Source organism: Lathyrus oleraceus, chromosome 7 (assembly GCF_024323335.1).
Source record: "Lathyrus oleraceus cultivar Zhongwan6 chromosome 7, CAAS_Psat_ZW6_1.0, whole genome shotgun sequence".
NCBI lineage: Eukaryota > Viridiplantae > Streptophyta > Magnoliopsida > Fabales > Fabaceae > Lathyrus > Lathyrus oleraceus.
In genome coordinates, this window is record NC_066585.1 from 484,849,704 (window position 1) to 484,869,139 (window position 19,436).

The window sequence follows — 19,436 nt, forward strand, 5'->3', positions numbered from 1 at the left end:
TGCATGGGCTTGTTTTAAGTGATTTTGGATCAGAATTGGGTACTGTTCACGTGGCTTTTCATGCATGGGGGTGAAAATACCATTTTTGCACATACACCTCATAAGTTGTTAATCTTAATTGCATTTGGCTTAAACAGGTTTTCAGCATGATTAGCATGGCATATATAAGGTTAAACATAACTGCTTTCATCATTAACATTCATTTTCAGATCTAGATTCAAAAATCCTCCAAATTTTTCTCTCAAAAATATTTCCAAATTCTTCACACAAGAGCCATTTCTAGTGATGGATTCATGATCAGGAAGCATTGTTGAGCAAGATTGAACGTGGAATTCGAGCAAATCGTGCCAGTTTGGACCATACTCAAAGCTTAAAGGTTCAATGGAGTTTGGAAATTGAGCTGGATTCAGGCGTGCTGGAGCATTCAATTCATCATCAATCACTTCAATAAGCATTATAGAGAAGATTTGAGGCCTTGCTGAGCTTTGTAGAGCACGATTCCAGTTTCTGTTCTTCAAAGAGGTCAGGTTTCGAGTCCAATTATTTTGCAATTCATCATGATAACTGTGTAGATCTTTCATTGGTGATCATGCTGGTATAAAATTTGAGTGAAATGGCGCAATATTCATGAAGTTATGCTTGTTTGAAAGTTTGATGTTGATTTTGATTTTCTTCGATCTGAACTTGTTATGATGTTTTTGCATGATTTGGTTATGGATCTTTGATGTGCATGAAATGAGGATTCGAATACTGTGCTTGTTTTTGATTTCTGGAGTTTTCTGAAATTTTCTGGAAATTCACCTATGAAGTTCATCATCTTCATGAGGAAGAAGATGAAGATCATACGTTTTCCAGATTAGCTACGAACTGGCCACGATTTTGCTACGAAATGCATGATTAGCTACGAATTCTGGAAAATCATTTGCCAGGCTTAGGGTTAGACCAAAACGGTGTCGTTTTGGTGAAGTGCGCGCTCATTCAAAAATCCACCAAGTTCGAGTCCTGGCTGGCTCACTTTTTCAAATGCTTCATCATTTTTCTCCTTTCCCTCCTTATTTCATACTATGTGATTCACTTGTTTTTAATTTTTTTCCAACTTGTAAAATGCATAACAATTTGAAAATCGATCCAAAAAATACCTGGTTTTTTGCATAGTGATCCTTGAGATGTCTAGTTTTTTATGATCATAAATTTGCAAATTGTGCACGGCTGGATTTTATTTGGTGCTAGGTTGATTGAGCATGTATATCTTTTTGACCTTGCCTTGCTTATCTCCTTGTGAAATGCTTGTCTTTAATCCAATGAGTGTGAAATTTTGCATGATGAATCTAGACACATTGCTGGACATTTTGGTTTTGGTTTGACATTTTTCTCAATTACCATTTCTGTTTTATGCTTGTGTTAACTTGGTGTGACAATTTGTGTCACACCTTTGAATGTCCAACTTGTACCATTCAATTTCCATATCAAATGATCTTTGATTCTTCTGATTTTTTGTATGTTGATCATGTTAGATGTCTTGAATGTGCATGAATTTTTCCAGATTTATTTGAATCATTTCTGTTTTGATTTGAATTTTTCATTCATGATGATCACATATGAGCTTTGAAATTGCCTTTGACTTCACTTGATCATGAAATGCTTTTGGTGATTGATTTTGATGTGAGCCTTTTTAGGATTTGTCAATATGTGGTTGAAGTTGCAATGTGTTGAATTTCAGCTCCTGTTTTGAATTGTTTCTCCATCTTTGACCCTAGGCTTTGACCTAGTGGTTTGTTGCTTACATGTGAGCTTTGATTTCAGGTTTAAGCATCCAAATGCCATGGTTGATGATGCTTCATCATGTGAATATTGATGTTTGCTTTTGATTACTAACACTTGTGTGTTTTGTAGGTTGATGCTAACTCACTTGAGTTTGCTTTTGGCTTACACATTTTGTACATTGGGATTGTCTGTTGCTTATTGACTGTTGTCTGTTTGTCTGAGCATTGTACTGATTTGTTTAGTTGTTTCCACAGGTACTTAAGTTGCTTTAAGTTCATTTGAACTTTGCTTGGCTTGGTTGCTTAACCACTTAGGTATAATCTCTAATCTTCATGTAGTCTGGAAGACCTGCCATGTTACTTTGGCAGGCACCTGTCTGAAGCCCTCCTTAAGAGGCCATGTTTTTGTTTGTTTATATTTTGTGCCAAGCAGGTAAAGTCCTCTCATAAGGCAATTGGCAGATAAAAGAGATGTGTAGTCCATCTCCTGCTATTCAGTGTGTCATTCACCTTGCTCACACCATGTGTTGATGCATGGTGAATAATAACCCAAGATCTTATAGAGTCAATCATTTGTGGAGAAGAGTTCCTACTTTCTGAACTCCCACACTTTCTACTGTTTAAAGCTTTCCCTGACCAGGGATAAGAGCTATGAGGCACACCCCTCATCTCCATTTCATCTGCTTCACCCTAACTCTCAATGTTAGGGTTAAGAGCTCAAAACACCCCATCCCAGTTGGCTGTAAAGCTTAACCTTGCTTGAGCCTAATTGATTGTGTATAGTGTGTGCTAATTGACTTGCTTGTTTGCTTACTTGATTCATCTGTGCATGTTTGCTTGAGTGTGCCTTTGTGCATGTATCTTCATTACTTGTATATCATTTCATAAACATTGTTCATCACTTTGTGACCTTTTATTTGGTCCATGGAGGAGCAAGCATAAGTCCATTAATTGGCAGTTGTTTCCTGTGATATGGTAGGAGACTAGTATAAGTCCATTGATTGGCATCTGGTATCCATGTTTCTTTGTTTTGTGAGACTAGTATAAGTCCATTGATTGGCATCTGGTATCCATGTTTCTCTTTGTTTTAGGAGATTGGTATAAGTCCATTGATTGGCCTCCGGTATCCATTTTGTTTTGTGAGATTGGAATAAGTCCATTGATTGGCATCCGGTATCCATTTACTTTGTTCATCTGTTATTTGCTTGTTGCCTTTTCCAAAGGAATCACTTGAATCATCTACATATGATCTCAAGAGGTGAACATCTAAGAAGTTTTACTTCCTCACCCTCCCACTTTTTGTTTCTTTAAACCTCCATTTGCATGTTAACTCAAACTTGAAAAACTATTGTGCAAACATTTTCATTTGTTGTTTTCAAATTAGAAACCTAGGCCTTAAGCCTCTGATTTTTCAAACTTCATTTTCATAATACTTCTTTTGAATTAAATCTTAATCATACTTTGACCATATTTTGTGAACACTCATAACCAGTTAATTTCACTCATTCAATTATTTTGTGGCTCAAGTCCACTTTCTTGATAAGTTTTCATACATTAGCCATAGGTTTGATTTATCCTAGTTGGTTGATGTTAATCTCACCTTTTGACCTTAGTGATTGAATTGTAAGACTTCCTTGCTTATTATAGGGTTAACCCCTCACTAGCAAGTTGAAGCTATTCTCACATGGTGGACTTGTTGTTTGTATAAGGTTGAGTTTTCTCCCGTGGATAACGAAAGACCTTAGGGCTTTTGTTTTAAAATCAATTCGACCATACTTTTTGGAAATCTTTTAGCCGAACTACGGCGTTTTGATCCTTACCTTCCATGGAAAGGTACGTAGGCAACGGGTTCATCCGTTCAAACACAAAAACAATAACTTGTATATTCTTCTCTCATCCCTTCAATCCATGTTTGCACAATAAATATTTCATAAACAAATAACATTTCATACAAGAAGTTGTGAAAACAGGTTCCCTAGGAGTACCTAGGACGTTTTGGGTGCCTAACACCTTCCCATTGCGTAATTAACCCCTTACCCAGATCTCTGATCTTTTCATTAGTTTTCTATGTGTAAAACTTCTTAGGCTTTTGTTCGCTTTTTAGCCATTCCTTTGGATAAATAAAAGTGCGGTGGGGACTCGATTCTTTGTATGCTTTGCTTTTGATTTAATCAATAAATCATAAAGTGACGAATACACCGCTACAGAAAAGTGGCGACTTTGCTGGGGAAGATCTCCTTGGTGGTTTTGCCTACTTTTCACCCTTGTTGTATGATATTGTTTATTTGTTATATGACATATTTTTGTACAATTCGGGATTATTGTATTGATTGTAATGCTTGAATTGCTTGATATACAATTGCTGTTTGCTTGGTGATCTCTGTGAGATGAGTTCTATACCCGAACTCGAGTGCACCTTAGGATAGGAGAATGGCATAGTCTCGTCGACTTGTGTGGAGTATTCCTTAGCAAGTTGACTTGCGAGTCCATTCACTTGGTGGAGGTCATGTTGGATTAATAATGTCACACAAGTTATTTGTGGTTAGGCATTATTCTTTCAATCATGTGCCTTAGAAGCCAAGGACCTTAGTTTACCAAGCCCATCTTGGCCTATTTTTAGGACGTAGTGCGAAAGTCGTTCAGATGTAAGATCTGATGCGATTGTTACGCGATACTACACTCATAAGAGTCTCTCTTGAGAATATTTTTGGAATACGAGTATTCGTTCCTCCGATAATATTCGAAAGATGGGATGATGACTATGGGAACCTCTGGTAGAACATGTTCGGCAGGTTTAAACCCTAGTACACTCCCTTTGGGTGGTTCTTAACCGAGACTCCATGCTCGTGACTCTCAGCAAACTCGTGATTCATGGTTGAGTCGTTCAGACATCCTTAATATCAATGGAACTTGGGTGTCGATAAGGTGAAAACCATAATCCACCAAAATGGATGATTGATATTAAAGATGATTGAGCCGGTTCATGTATCGTTAATATCAATGGAACTTGGGTGTCGATAAGGTGAAAACCATAATCCACCAAAATGGATGATTGATATTAAGGATACTATGAGCTTTCCTGTGACCTTTGTCTGGTGTGATTTGCTTGATCCTTGAGTGTGATTACTGTATTCATGCATTCATACATTCATCTGCATTCATGTCATCAGTAAAATCAGAAAATTTTCAAGGAACTTAAAGGGTTTATTTGCAAAATTTGCGGACATGGAAAGACCAAAAAGGCATACAAAGAAGTACAGCTTTAGACAGCCCGATCTGAAAGAGTTAAGGAATCTGACATCGTATGTATTGGATCCCTTGGGTTTCAAAGCTCGTTATGGGAAGCTTCTGCCTCTGTTGACTACTCAGGTTGATGAAGGGTTGATGAGTACTTTGGCGCAGTTCTATGATCCTCTGTATCATTGCTTCTCTTTTCCGGACTTTCAGTTGTTGCCGACGCTCGAGGAATATGCTCATCTTGTGGGTATTCCTATTCTGGATCAGGTGCCGTTCAGTGGCTTAGAGAGTATTCCGACTTCTCGAGAGATTGCAGACTTGTTGCACATAGATGAATCCTTGATTGAAGCGCATATGACCACCAAAGGTGGAATTCAGGGTCTTCCTTCTGATTTCCTCATCGCTCAAGCTACCGTTTATGGGAAGGCCATGAGTGAGGATGCCTTTGAGGCCATATTCGTGCTGCTCATCTATGGATTGGTATTGTTCCCCAACATCGACAAATTTGTGGATGTGAACGCTATTAGGATCTTTTCTGTTCTTAATCCCGTTCCTACTCTGTTGGGTGATACCTATTTCTCTTTGCACCTGAGGAATGCAAAGGGCGGAGGAGCTATTGTGTGCTGTTTGCCTCTGTTGTATAAGTGGTTTATTTCTCACTTACCTCAGACGGTTGCCTTCAAGGAGAACAAGGGATGTCTATGGTGGTCTACGAGACTTATGTCTCTCACTAATGATGATATCTCTTGGTATGGTCGCGTGTATGATACAGTTCAGATCATTGATTATTGTGGTGAATTCCCTAATGTGCCTCTTCTTGGTACATGCGGTGGGATTAGCTACAACCCTATCTTAGCACGTCGTCAGCTTGGGTTCCCCCTAAAGGATAAACCTCATAACATTCTGTTAGAAGGTATGTTCTTTCAGGAGGGTAAAGATCCCCAAGGCCTGAAAGCCAGGATGGTCCGCGCTTGGCGCAAGATTCACAAGAAGGGTAGAAATGAGTTGGGTCCGAAGAATTGCATTGCTTTGGAGCCGTATACTTCTTGGGTCAGGCAGAGAGCATCAGAGTATCTTATGCCATATGATTATCCGAGACCTACACCTTTGGATGTGGCTGGGCCTTCAACCCTCCCTAACCAAGGCGTAGAGGAGTTGAGAGAAGAAGACCTTTCACGTGCCTGGATCCGTGAAAAAGAAGAGTTACTCCAACAACTTAAAGAGAAGGACGCTCTGATCGAATTCCTCGAGCATCAGGTGATAGATGATCCGAATGGTGCCCGGACTTCTCTGCTTCCTCAGTCTTCCAAATTCTGGAAAAGGAAGTATGATCGACTTGCTAAGGAGAAAGCGGATATAGAAGCAGCATATGAGAGAGAGATCAAGAGGCTTTGTGCATCTCGTCTTCCAGCATCTCGAGCTTCTAGGGATCCATAGGATGTTTATTTTCCTTTTCCCTTGTAATATAATCAACAATGCTGTACTTCTTTGTCTCGAACATATATTTGATGAGATATTTTCCATATGCGATTAAATGCTTTAAATTTCAAAATTGCAAATGATACCCTAAAGGTTCTTTGAAAAAAAAAACAAAGCATATGCACGAGCATTGCATGCATCATCTCGCATAAGCAGGTGTTGTTCTGGTCTTCTTGTCTGTGGCCTAACTCTGTGATCTTCATTTATTTTAAAGACAAGCTGACTCATCGGTACTACACCCGAGCTAATTCTGCAAGAGTGATGGATCAACTAGAACAAGAGAACCGTGAGCTGAAGGAAGAGGTCGCTAGATTGAGCGCTCTGATGGAGCAATTCTTGGCTGCTCAGAATCAACCGTCTCCACCTCCTGCAACTCCTCCCCAGAGGACTGTTATATCAGAGATTGTTTCCTCGACTGTGCCAGCTGCCAGTGCCCACTTTGTGCCAGCCATGCCAGCCGGGTTTCCGTGGGGTATGCCTCCTGGTTTTATGCCTGATATTCCAGCTCCTACATTTGCTTCCATGCCGGCATCTAGCCCGGTCCTTGCAATGCCTCCTCCTGTCGTGCATACCACTTCTAGGGTAGACGACACCATCTATCATTCTGAGCCGTCTGAGGGCCCAGATGTTAATGAGAAGATGGATGCGATGAATGATCAATTCCTTGAACTCCGCAAGGAATTGAAGACCCTCCGAGGGAAAGATTTGTTCGGCAAATCTGCTGCTGAGTTATGTTTGGTTCCCGGTGTGAAGATACCCGTCAAATTCAAAGTCCCTGACTTTGAGAAGTATAAGGGGAACACCTGCCCGCTCAGCCACCTGGTTATGTATGCCAGGAAAATGTCTACTCAGACGGATAATGATCAACTGCTGATTCATTATTTTCAGGATAGTTTGTCCGGTGCAGCTCTTCGTTGGTATATGAGCCTTGATAGTGCAAACATCCGTTCCTTCAACGATCTTGGCGAAGCCTTCGTCAAGCAATACAAATATAATGTGGATATGGCTCCTGACCGTGATCAACTCAGAGATATGTCCCAGAAGGACAAAGAGACATTTAAGGAGTACGCCCAAAGGTGGCGAGAGCTGGCAGCTCAGATTACTCCTCCACTGGAAGAGAAGGAGATAACTAAGATCTTTCTGAAAACTCTTAGTTCATTTTATTATGAGCGGATGGTCGCTAGTGCTCCCTCTGATTTCACCGAGATGGTGAACATGGGGATGCGATTGGAGGAGGGAGTCCGGGAAGGACGTTTGACTAAAGATGAAAGCTCTTCTAAACGATATGGGGCGTTTAAGAAGAAAGATGGGGAGGCACATGCTGTGCAATCCCATGCTAAACCAAGAAGACCCTCTGCCAAGAGGAAGCCTGTGCGTCATGCCAGCAATCAGCATCAGGTGGCTCACATAGCACCTATCTTCAGAGACAACAACAATCAGCATAATCAGCAACAACCTCAGTATCAACAGCAGCATCGCCCACAACAACAGCCTTACCAGCCTCGTGGCAACAATAATCAGGCTAATCTGAATTATGAGAGGAAGAAGATCACTTTCGATCCTATTCCTATGTCATACGCTGAGCTATATCCCTCTTTATTAGAGCGGAAACTGATTACCCCGAGGGATCCTCCAGTTGTACCTACTAACCCGCAGTGGTGGTACAAGCCCGACCAGCATTGTGTTTATCATTCCGGTGCTCCGGGTCACAATATAGAAAACTGATATCCCTTGAAGACTAAGGTTCAAGACCTTGTGAGATGCGGCATTCTGAGCTTTGAGGACTCAGGCCCCAATGTTACGAAGAAGCCATTGCCCGAGCATGGGAAATCAGTTAATATGGTCCAGGGTTGCCCTGGCAAATATAAGGTCAAATATGTAAGCCATATTCGACAATTATTGGTTGAGTTGCATCGTCTGCTATGTGATTACAGTCATATGGAGCACGACCATGACAAATGCCGTATCTGCTCCGTCAATAGATTGGGTTTCCGCCAAGTGCACAGAGAGCTTCAAGAGATGTTGGATGAGGGGACTATTGAGATTCTTCAAAACAGAAATGTTGATGAAGATGAACCAGAAGTAAATGTGATTTCTCCTGTGTTCAAGATTCCTGAGCCTGTTGTCATCCGTTATGATGGTAGCAAGCCGAAGGTCTCTCCTTCTTTGGTAATCAAACCTGCAGGCCCTGTGCCTTATGCTTCAGATAGAGCAATTCCCTTCCGCTATAATCCAGTTGCTGCTGAAGATGGGAAAGAAGTGCCGTTGCCTTCAACCTCTGTGGTAAACATTGCTGATATGAGCGGGTTGACCCGTAGTGGTCGTGTGTTTTCTGCACCCCCGAAGACTCATGTTGTTTCTGATTCTGCTGAGCGTCCGGTTGGGACTGTAGTGAATGTTCCGAATCCGGCACCTGTTGCCAAATCCTCCTCTGTACAAAAGACTCCTACTTCTTCTGTTGGCCCGAGTGGAATTGTGAATGAAGACTGTGATGAGATGCTGAGGCTCATCAAGAAGAGTGAGTACAATGTTGTAGACCAACTTCTACAAACACCGTCCCAGATCTCCGTGCTATCTTTGCTTCTGAATTCAGAACCCCATAGGGAGGCTCTGCAGAAAGTGTTGGATCTGGCTTATGTCGATCACGACGTCACGATTGAACAGTTTGACAGTATAGTTGCAAACATCACTGCTTGCAACACTTTGAGTTTCTATGACGCTGATCTCCCTGAGGAGGGAAGAGACCACAACATGGCTTTACATATTTCTATTGTAAGAACAAAAATAGTTCTACAATAGATTCCATGATTTTGATGATAACAAAGGATGAAACCAAAAGTGGTACCCTAACGAAAAGTTTCTAAGTGTGCAGGGTTCTAAAGAAAGAAGAAACAAATCTGATGATGTCATCAGATGCAAAACAAGATCAGATGCAAAATCTCAAGTATCAGAAGCATCTAAAGTGAAATCTCGTTTCAAGAAGCTCTGACTCTGGACAAAACTACAAAATATCAGAAGCATCTGAACATGAAGTAAAGTCTAGAAGCTCTGACTCTGAACAAATGTCTTCTGCAAACTCTGAAGTTATCAGCGCCATCTGAACATTCAAGAAATAACATCAGAAGCCAATTTCTCCAGATACACAAAGACTCTAATCAGAATTGTTAATCATGATGAAGTAACGTTTAAGTCAAGTTAAAGTTCTGCAAATGGATTTCCTCAATTAGAAAGAGACGTTAATCTCCACTTCCAAGAAAGAAGATACTAATTGTGGTAAGTAGTCACTTCTAAGTGAAAAAGTCTACTGCAGAAGCTATTAATGGAATGGCGTAATTACATCTCAATATCCAACAGATTCAACGCTACTTCAACTCTACTTCAACTCCTATAAATAGAGAAGAAATCTCATTCAGTATACACGAAGAAATCACTAGCCAAAACTATACTGAAATCATATCACGCTCAAACATCTTTGTTCTTCAAAGATTTTCACTAAGCTTTTGCTTATCAAGTGAAAAATTTGTTCTTAAATTTGTAATATTTGCTTTCTTAGAAGCACTCTAGATTACACATCTTGTATCTATTTTTATTTGATTTCCTCAAGTGACTCTTTGTAGTCTGTAGACTTGAGAGGACTAAGAGATTTTCTTTTCTCTTAGGGGTTGTTTGTAATCTTTCAAGATTAGTGGATTAAGTCCTTGTTGAAGGCGAAATCACCTTGGCCGGGTGGACTGGAGTAGCTTTGTGTTATAAGCGAACCAGTATAAAATCTTTGTGTGATTTCATTTTGCAAAAGCGCTTATTTTTCAAACAATTCAACCCCCCCCTTTCTTGTTTTTCTCACCTTCAATTGGTATCAGAGCTCCGGCTCTGTTATTGATTTTCAAATCAAACACTTAACCGTGTAGAGAGATCCAGTGCGAGAAAAACAAATGGCCCACTCAAATGAGAAAGATTCTTACAATGCCAAGCCTCCTGTTTTTGATGGAGAAAAGTTTGATTACTGGAAAGATAGAATCGAAAGTTTCTTTCTGGGTTATGATGCTGACCTCTGGGACATTGTCACAGATGGATACAAACCTCCAACCTTAAATGGAGCTGAAGTTCCCAGAAGCAAAATGTCAGAAGATCAGAAACGTGAGTTCAAAAATCATCACAAGGCCAGAACAATACTTCTAAATGCTATATCTTACAACGAATACGAAAAGATCACCAACAGAGAGACGGCTAAAGATATACTTGACTCTCTGAAGATGACCCATGAAGGAAACTCCCAAGTCAAGGAGACGAAGGCTCTGGCATTGATCCAGAAATATGAAGCCTTCAAGATGGAAGATGACGAAGCTATAGAAGCTATGTTTTCCAGATTCCAAACTCTTATTGCAGGTCTTAAAGTGCTAGACAAGGGATATACGACTGCAGATCATGTTAAGAAGATTGTCAGAAGTCTACCAAAGAAATGGAGACCAATGGTTACTGCTCTGAAGCTATCAAAGGATCTGAACAACATCAGCCTTGAAGAACTTGTTAGCTCTCTCAGAAGTCATGAGATAGAACTAGAGGAGGATGAGCCTCAGAAAAGGAACAAGTCAGTGGCGCTGAAGTCCAGACCTGAAAGACGGAAGTCAGACAGAACCAAAGCTCTCCAGGCAGAAACTGCAGATACTGACGACTCTGAACCTGAAGACTCTGATGATGAAGAAGAACTGTCCTTACTAACCAGAAGAGTTAAGCAACTCTGGAAAAGAAGGAACAACAACAACTTCAGAAGATCAAGACCCAGAGGGGATAGATCAGAGTCAACTTCAAAAGGTAAACCTAATAAAGATATTACCTGTTTTGAATGTAAAGAAACAGGTCATTATAGAAATGAATGCCCCAAGCTGAAGAAAGATAACTCTAAGAAAGAAAGCTTCAAGAAAAATGCCTTCAGAACAAAGAAGGGATTAATGGCGACCTGGGACGAAAGTGAATCAGGATCATCAGAATCTGACTCTGATGAACAAGCCAACGTAGCATTTATGGCCACCACATCCAGCAGCTCAGATGAAGAATCTGAAGAGGTATTTTCTGAACTTTCTAGATCTGACTTAGAATCATGTTTATCAGAAACTCTTACCTCTCTTCAGAAATTAAAACAAAAAGTTAAAAGCATTAAAGGCCTTCTTAAAGCAAAATCTGAAGAATGTAGTGAACTTGAGACAACAATTCTAGCACATGAAGATACAATCAAATCTTTAACGTTAGAAAGAGATGGAGCTAAAACAAAAAGCTTAAAATTAGAAGAAGTGTTGTCTCAAGCACCACAAACTTCAAATGAAATTATTTATAAATATGAAGAAGCCTTTCAACAATTTCTGAAGAATGGGATAAATAGGAGTATTATGGCATCCATGATTTATGGAGTAGGTCAGAATAATAAAAGGGGAATTGGGTATGATTCTGATTCTGATAAAACTTCTACCAGTAACCAAATTAAATCACCTTTTTCATACCACTATACACACACACAAGAACACAAATTTAAAAATGCTAGAAGACCCAAAGTTGTAAGAAACTCTGGGAAAACTAATCTAAAAGGACCCAAGAGATTCTGGGTACCGAAAGATAAGATTATCTATGTTGCAGATATCCTATGCAGCAAAGTTCAGACACCAGTCATGGTACCTGGACTCTGGATGCTCGCGACATATGACGGGAAGAAAGTCTATGTTCCAAAGCCTGGAACTTAAAGACGCTGGCTTTGTAGGCTTCGGAGGAGATCAGAAAGGAAGGATCAGAGGCTCCGGAACTATTGGTAATGGTACTCTTCCCTCTATATCTGATGTTCTTTATGTAGAAGGATTAATGCATAACTTGTTATCCATAAGTCAATTAAGTGATAACGGTTATGATGTAATCTTTAATCAAAAAACGTGTAAAGCCATTAATCAGAACGATGGCTCTGTCCTTTTCACAGGCAAGAGGAAAAACAACATTTATAAAATAAATCTTTCTGATTTAAAAGATCAAAATGTTAAATGTTTAATGTCAGTTCACGAAGAGCAATGGGTATGGCATAGACGCTTAGGCCACATTAGCATGAGGAAACTTTCTCAGCTAACTAAACTTGAGTTAGTCAGAGGCTTACCTAAACTGAAGTTTTCTTCAGATGCTCTGTGTGAAGCTTGTCAGAAAGGAAAGTTTTCAAAAACATCTTTTAAAAAGAAAAATGTTGTTTCTACCTCCAAGCCTCTGGAGCTTCTTCACATTGACTTATTTGGTCCTGTGAAAACAGCATCAGTCAATGGAAAGAAGTATGGACTAGTAATCGTTGATGATTACAGCCGCTGGACATGGGTAAAATTCCTAAAGCACAAGAGTGAGTCTCACTCTGTATTCACCAGTTTCTGTTCTAAAGTGCAAAAAGAATTTGACTCCAAAATTATTAGAGTCAGAAGTGATCATGGTGGAGAATTTGAAAATAAAGATTTTGAAGAACTATTTGATTCAAATGGAATATCCCATGATTTCTCCTGCCCTAGAACTCCACAACAAAATGGAGTTGTAGAGAGGAAGAATAGGACACTCCAAGAAATGGCCAGAACCATGATCAATGAAACAAATGTAGCAAAGCACTTTTGGGCAGAAGCTGTAAATACAACGTGTTACATTCAGAATAGAATCTCTATTAGACCTATTCTGGATAAGACTCCCTATGAACTGTGTAAGGGAAGAAAACCCAACATTTCATATTTTCATCCTTTTGGATGCCTTTGCTTTATATTAAATACTAAAGAACATCTGAACAAGTTTGATTCCAAAGCACAGAAAGGTATTATGTTAGGATACTCAGAACGCTCTAAAGGCTACAGAGTATACAACACAGAAACCAAAATTGTGGAGGAATCAATTCATGTTAGATTTGATGATAAGCTTGACCCTGAAAAGTCAAAGCTAGTTGAAAAGTTTGCAGATTTAGAGATCACTCTGGTAGAATCTGAGAAAACTCCAGAAGCACCTGTCACTCCAGACTCTGAAGAAATTAAATCTCCAGAAATTCCAAGGAAAGTCAAGAGTCGTAGCAACATATCTGAAGATTTGATTCTGGGAAACAAAGATGAACCTGTTAGAACCAGATCTACCTTCAGAACTTCTGAAGATATTCCTCTGGGACTAGTGTCTCTGATTGAGCCTACGTCCTGTGATGAAGCTCTTCAAGATAACGATTGGGTGGCAGCTATGCAAGAAGAGTTAGATCAATTCTCCAAGAATGATGTCTGGGATCTTGTTCCTAAACCCAGAGGCACTCATGTCATTGGAACCAGATGGGTTTTCAGAAACAAACTGAACGAGAAAGGAGAAGTTGTCAGAAACAAAGCACGACTGGTAGCTCAAGGTTATAGTCAACAAGAAGGTATTGATTATAATGAAACTTTTGCTCCAGTCGCAAGGTTAGAGTCTATTCGTCTTCTTGTATCATTCGCTATTAATCACTCTATAAAATTATACCAAATGGATGTCAAGAGTGCATTTCTAAATGGTTATATTTCAGAAGAAGTGTATGTAAATCAACCTCCTGGTTTTGAAAACTCAAATTTTCCAGAACATGTTTTCAAACTTAAGAAATCCTTATATGGACTTAAGCAAGCTCCCAGAGCTTGGTATGAACGCCTAAGTAATTTTCTTCTGGAACAAAATTTTATCAGAGGGAAAGTTGATTCTACACTCTTCTGTAAAAATCATAAAAATGATCTCATGATATGCCAAATTTATGTTGATGACATTATTTTTGGTTCTGCTAATATCTCTGTTTGCCAAGAATTTTCTAAGTTAATGCAGGCAGAATTTGAAATGAGTCTAATGCAAGAACTAAAGTTCTTTCTGGGAATTCAAATCAATCAAACTCCAGAAGTCACGTACATTCATCAAAGCAAGTACATTAAAGACGTTCTAAAGAAGTTTGATATGTCTGAATGCAATTCTGCAAAGACTCCCATGCATCCAACTTGCATTCTGGAGAAGGAAGAGGTAAGCAACAAGGTTTGTCAGAAGCTCTATCGAGGTATGATAGGCTCTCTTCTCTATCTGACTGCTACTCGTCCTGATATTCTCTTCAGCGTCTGTCTTTGTGCCAGATTCCAATCAGATCCTAGAGAATCTCATTTAACAGCTGTTAAGAGAATTCTTAAGTATCTGAAAGGAACTCCTAACCTGGGCCTGATGTATGAGAAAACATCAGAGTATAGGCTTTCTGGTTATTGTGATGCAGATTATGCAGGAGATAGAATAGAACGAAAAAGTACATCTGGAAATTGCCAGCTTCTGGGAAACAATCTAATCTCCTGGGCTAGCAAAAGACAGTCAACTATCGCTCTATCAACTGCAGAAGCAGAATATATCTCAGCATCACTGTGCACAACTCAGATGCTCTGGATGAAACATCAGCTAGAAGATCTACAAATCTTTGAGAGTAACATTCCTATCCTTTGTGATAATACTGCTGCTATTTGTTTAAGTAAGAATCCCATTCTACATTCCAGAGCCAAACACATAGAAATAAAACATCATTTTATTAGAGACTATGTTCAGAAAGGGATAGTAACGCTGAAGTTCATTGATACAGAACATCAATGGGCAGATATCTTTACTAAGCCTCTAGTTGAAGATAGATTTCATTTCATCTTAGAAAATCTGAACATTAAAAATTGTCCTGAGTAAAATTTGGCTCTGAACATGTAAAATGAGACTCTGATAAAAACAAATATACTTCTGCCTCTGACTCTGATACTTCTACCAAGTTAAGAAGATATCTGAGTTAGAAATCTTCAGAAATCCTTTGGTATTCCTGAAGATCAGATACATCAACACGTGGGGAACATGCGTCTAAACCTTAGAACTTCTAGACAGCTGTCAAGAGAAATCAAAGGTCAGAACGCTTGAAATCTCCTCGAGCAGTGTGCTTACTGTTGGGATTAGACATTCATTTATTAGCTATAATCATTTTTTCCTCCCCTAGCGTGCAAATCTTGTGTTCTGTTCCAACGCAATTAAATGTGTCGTTTTGCATGTGTTTTTACCCTTAGTATATAAACACTTTTCTCACATTTCACACACTTATCACTCTCACTCACTCTTAAACCCTAAACCCTCTCTCGAAGTTTTCTCTGCAACCTTCTCAGTTCTTCATCATCTTCATCATGAATCCTCAAGAACAAGCAGTTTTTAACTTCTCCCAACAAATGGAAGCTGCTTCTAACCCCCAAACCTCAAACACTCAAACACCCATGGTTGTAGATGTCACCACGACCCCAGTTTACAAAGAACCTCACATTTTGGAACGCGAACAACACATAAACCTTTCAACTCCCTTTGAAGGTTTGGATGTTCTATGTGAATCGCTGGTAGATTTTGAAAATTTGAGAAGAAATGGCGTTGATTTAACTGAAGATCTTCGCAAGCAAGGTTGGGAAAACTACTTCAACAGATTGTATGGTCCAATCTATCCTCTTCTGGTGAAGGAGTTCTGGAGATGTGCAGATGCTGATGATGAGTTCATCGTTTCTTTTGTTCTGGGTGTGAAGATCATTATCACTGAAGCGTCTATTGCTTCTTTGCTGAATATGGAAAAGGCTGGAGGTAAAAGGATCTACAACATTCCTCCAAGGTCCAAGCGCATCACAGAAGTCATTAACCCTACTATCTTCAAAGCAAACGTTGAAGGAAACCCATCTAAGAACAAGGAGCTTCATCAGAACCTCCGAGTTTGGCTGAAGATTATTCTGGGAACAATCCATCATCGTCCAGCCTCCAACTCTTCAGATTATATAAATGCTGATCAGAAGTGCATCCTCTACTGTATTCAGAAGGGTATTCCAATCTACCTCCCTGTTCTTCTCTTCAGATATCTGAGGGATTCAGTCAGAGAAACAAGGAACAATATGAAGCCCAGATCCTACATTCCTCTGGGAAGATTGCTCTCTGACATCTTCATTGAGCATGGGCTGGTAGATGCTCTGGAGAAGACCAGATGCATGGATGATCTGGCAATTGACGTTGGAAAGCCTCTGAATGCCAGAAATCTGAGGAGTATGGGAATCATCAAGGACATCAGAGTCAAGCCCACTATGAATGTGACCTGGGAAGCTCTGAAGGATCAGAGGAAGATGCCTCATGGCCTTGAAAGGTTCTTCAAGAACGAACCCAGAGATGCCATTGCTATCTACCTTCAGGATCGTCTGGATGAAGGCATTGATATCTCTGATTTTCGCCTAGAAGACTGTCTGGACTCTGTAGAAGATCTGGTCAGATACAAAAGAGGCCTTTCTGAGAAGAAGATAGCTGAGGAAGCAAGGAAGGCAAAGAAAGCCAGAATTGGAGAAACCTCTGGCACCAAAGCTTCAGCACCTCTGAATGTCTCCTCTGGTAAGTCCATTCCTCCTGTCTCTTCTGAATCTGTAATGGCTTCCTCTAACCCTCTCTCCTCTCAACCAATATATACCACCGCTGAAATACCACCTTCTACCATTAGAACCTCTCAACCTCCACCTGTTCTAAAAATTGCCCGTACTTTTACAACAACCTCTGACCCTAATCAACTATATCACCACAGTTCTTCATCATCCTCTGAGTATGAGTCACCCCCTTACCTTTCACCTTCTTCTGACCAAGAGTTCTCTGATCATGAGTCCTCTGATCAAGAACACTCTGACCCAAACTCCCCAACAATAGCTGAAATTTATGCAAAAAATTTCGCCCCACAAACTCAAACACAAACTGAAGTAACCTCTCCCCTCCGAACTTCTATTCCACAACAAACAACCACCACACCCTCTGAAACTCAACCATTTGTAATTCGCCCATCTGAACCTTATATCACTCCACCATTAATTCCCGCTGTACCTAGCCCAGACTCTGACCCATTAGATGTAAACCCACTCTATGCTTCATCCCCCAGTCTTCAACCAGACCCAGATTCTGAACTTCAACCAGAAGCAGAATCTGAACCCCAGCCAGAACCAGAAACTGAACCTCAACCTCTAAATCTCAGCCCTCAAAACTCTCCACCTCATTCACCTGAACCTGAACCTAAAATTATCATACCTACCCTTGAGGAGGCCATTATACAGGTTGCAGAATCCTCAGTCCAGAAGATCAAGTCTCTGGCTAAAAATTCTGAAGTCAGTGATGATCCTAAATCTGTTAGGACACACTGGAACAGAGTTATTAGTTGGATGACCTCTGAGTCTTATAGGCTGAAGAGCATCTCTGAACAAGTCAGAAATGGCTACATCAGAGACTCTGAGGAAAGACTCCAAGAGAGATTGGCTAGAGAAGCTGAGGCCAAAAGATTAGAGGAAGAGAGACTGGCTAGGGAAGCTGAGGCCAAGAGATTAGAAGAAGAAAGATTGGCTAAGGAAGCTGAAGAAGAAGCTAAGAGATTGGAAGAAGAACGCCTGGCAAAGGAAGCAGAACTTCTGAGAATTCAGGAAGCTGAAGCCAAGGCTAAGGCAGATGCAGAAGCCCAAGCTGCTGCTGAAGCTGAAACTCAGCAGGCTCTGATTCAGGGGGAGTCTTCCTCTGCGATCCCTCTGATTCTTAACACTCTGAAGGAGATCAAGCAAGATCAGAAAGAGATCAAGCAAGATCAGAGTGAGCTCCGGGCAAGGATGGACAAGCAAGACGCTCTGAATGAAAACCTCCAGAATATGTTTGCCATGCTACTACAGAGACTTCCTCCTCCTCCAAACCCTTAGGCACTTAGGATTTATTTTGGTTGCCTAGTGTTTTGCTTCTTTTCTTTTCTTTTTCTAGCTCTGATATTTCTTTGAATCTGTTGTTTTTGACTGCTGTTTGCCTTTGTGCTGTTTAATGAAGTGTTTTTCTCTCTATTATTTTTTTATGTTTTATGCCTTTTTGATTATGCCAAAAAGGGGGAGAAATTATTAAATAGCTCTGATGAAAACTATGTCTAAAAACTTAAGCATTCTGCAACAATTATAGAAATAGTTCTGATATAAATAAGCTCTGATTAAATAATAGCTCTGATTAAATAACTCTAACTTTAAAGTTAAGCATTTGCAGAAAGTTTTCAGAAACCTAATTACTTGGAAAAGCTCTGGTAAGAACTTCTGAACTCCCTAGCGCTAACTCAGGGGGAGCTTTTGTCTATCTGATCTAATATTTTTCATGTTTCATCTGATAATTTTATTTGTTTTGTCATCATCAAAAAGGGGGAGATTGTAAGAACAAAAATAGTTCTACAATAGATTCCATGATTTTGATGATAACAAAGGATGAAACCAAAAGTGGTACCCTAACGAAAAGTTTCTAAGTGTGCAGGGTTCTAAAGAAAGAAGAAACAAATCTGATGATGTCATCAGATGCAAAACAAGATCAGATGCAAAATCTCAAGTATCAGAAGCATCTAAAGTGAAATCTCGTTTCAAGAAGCTCTGACTCTGGACAAAACTACAAAATATCAGAAGCATCTGAACATGAAGTAAAGTCTAGAAGCTCTGACTCTGAACAAATGTCTTCTGCAAACTCTGAAGTTATCAGCGCCATCTGAACATTCAAGAAATAACATCAGAAGCCAATTTCTCCAGATACACAAAGACTCTAATCAGAATTGTTAATCATGATGAAGTAACGTTTAAGTCAAGTTAAAGTTCTGCAAATGGATTTCCTCAATTAGAAAGAGACGTTAATCTCCACTTCCAAGAAAGAAGATACTAATTGTGGTAAGTAGTCACTTCTAAGTGAAAAAGTCTACTGCAGAAGCTATTAATGGAATGGCGTAATTACATCTCAATATCCAACAGATTCAACGCTACTTCAACTCTACTTCAACTCCTATAAATAGAGAAGAAATCTCATTCAGTATACACGAAGAAATCACTAGCCAAAACTATACTGAAATCATATCACGCTCAAACATCTTTGTTCTTCAAAGATTTTCACTAAGCTTTTGCTTAT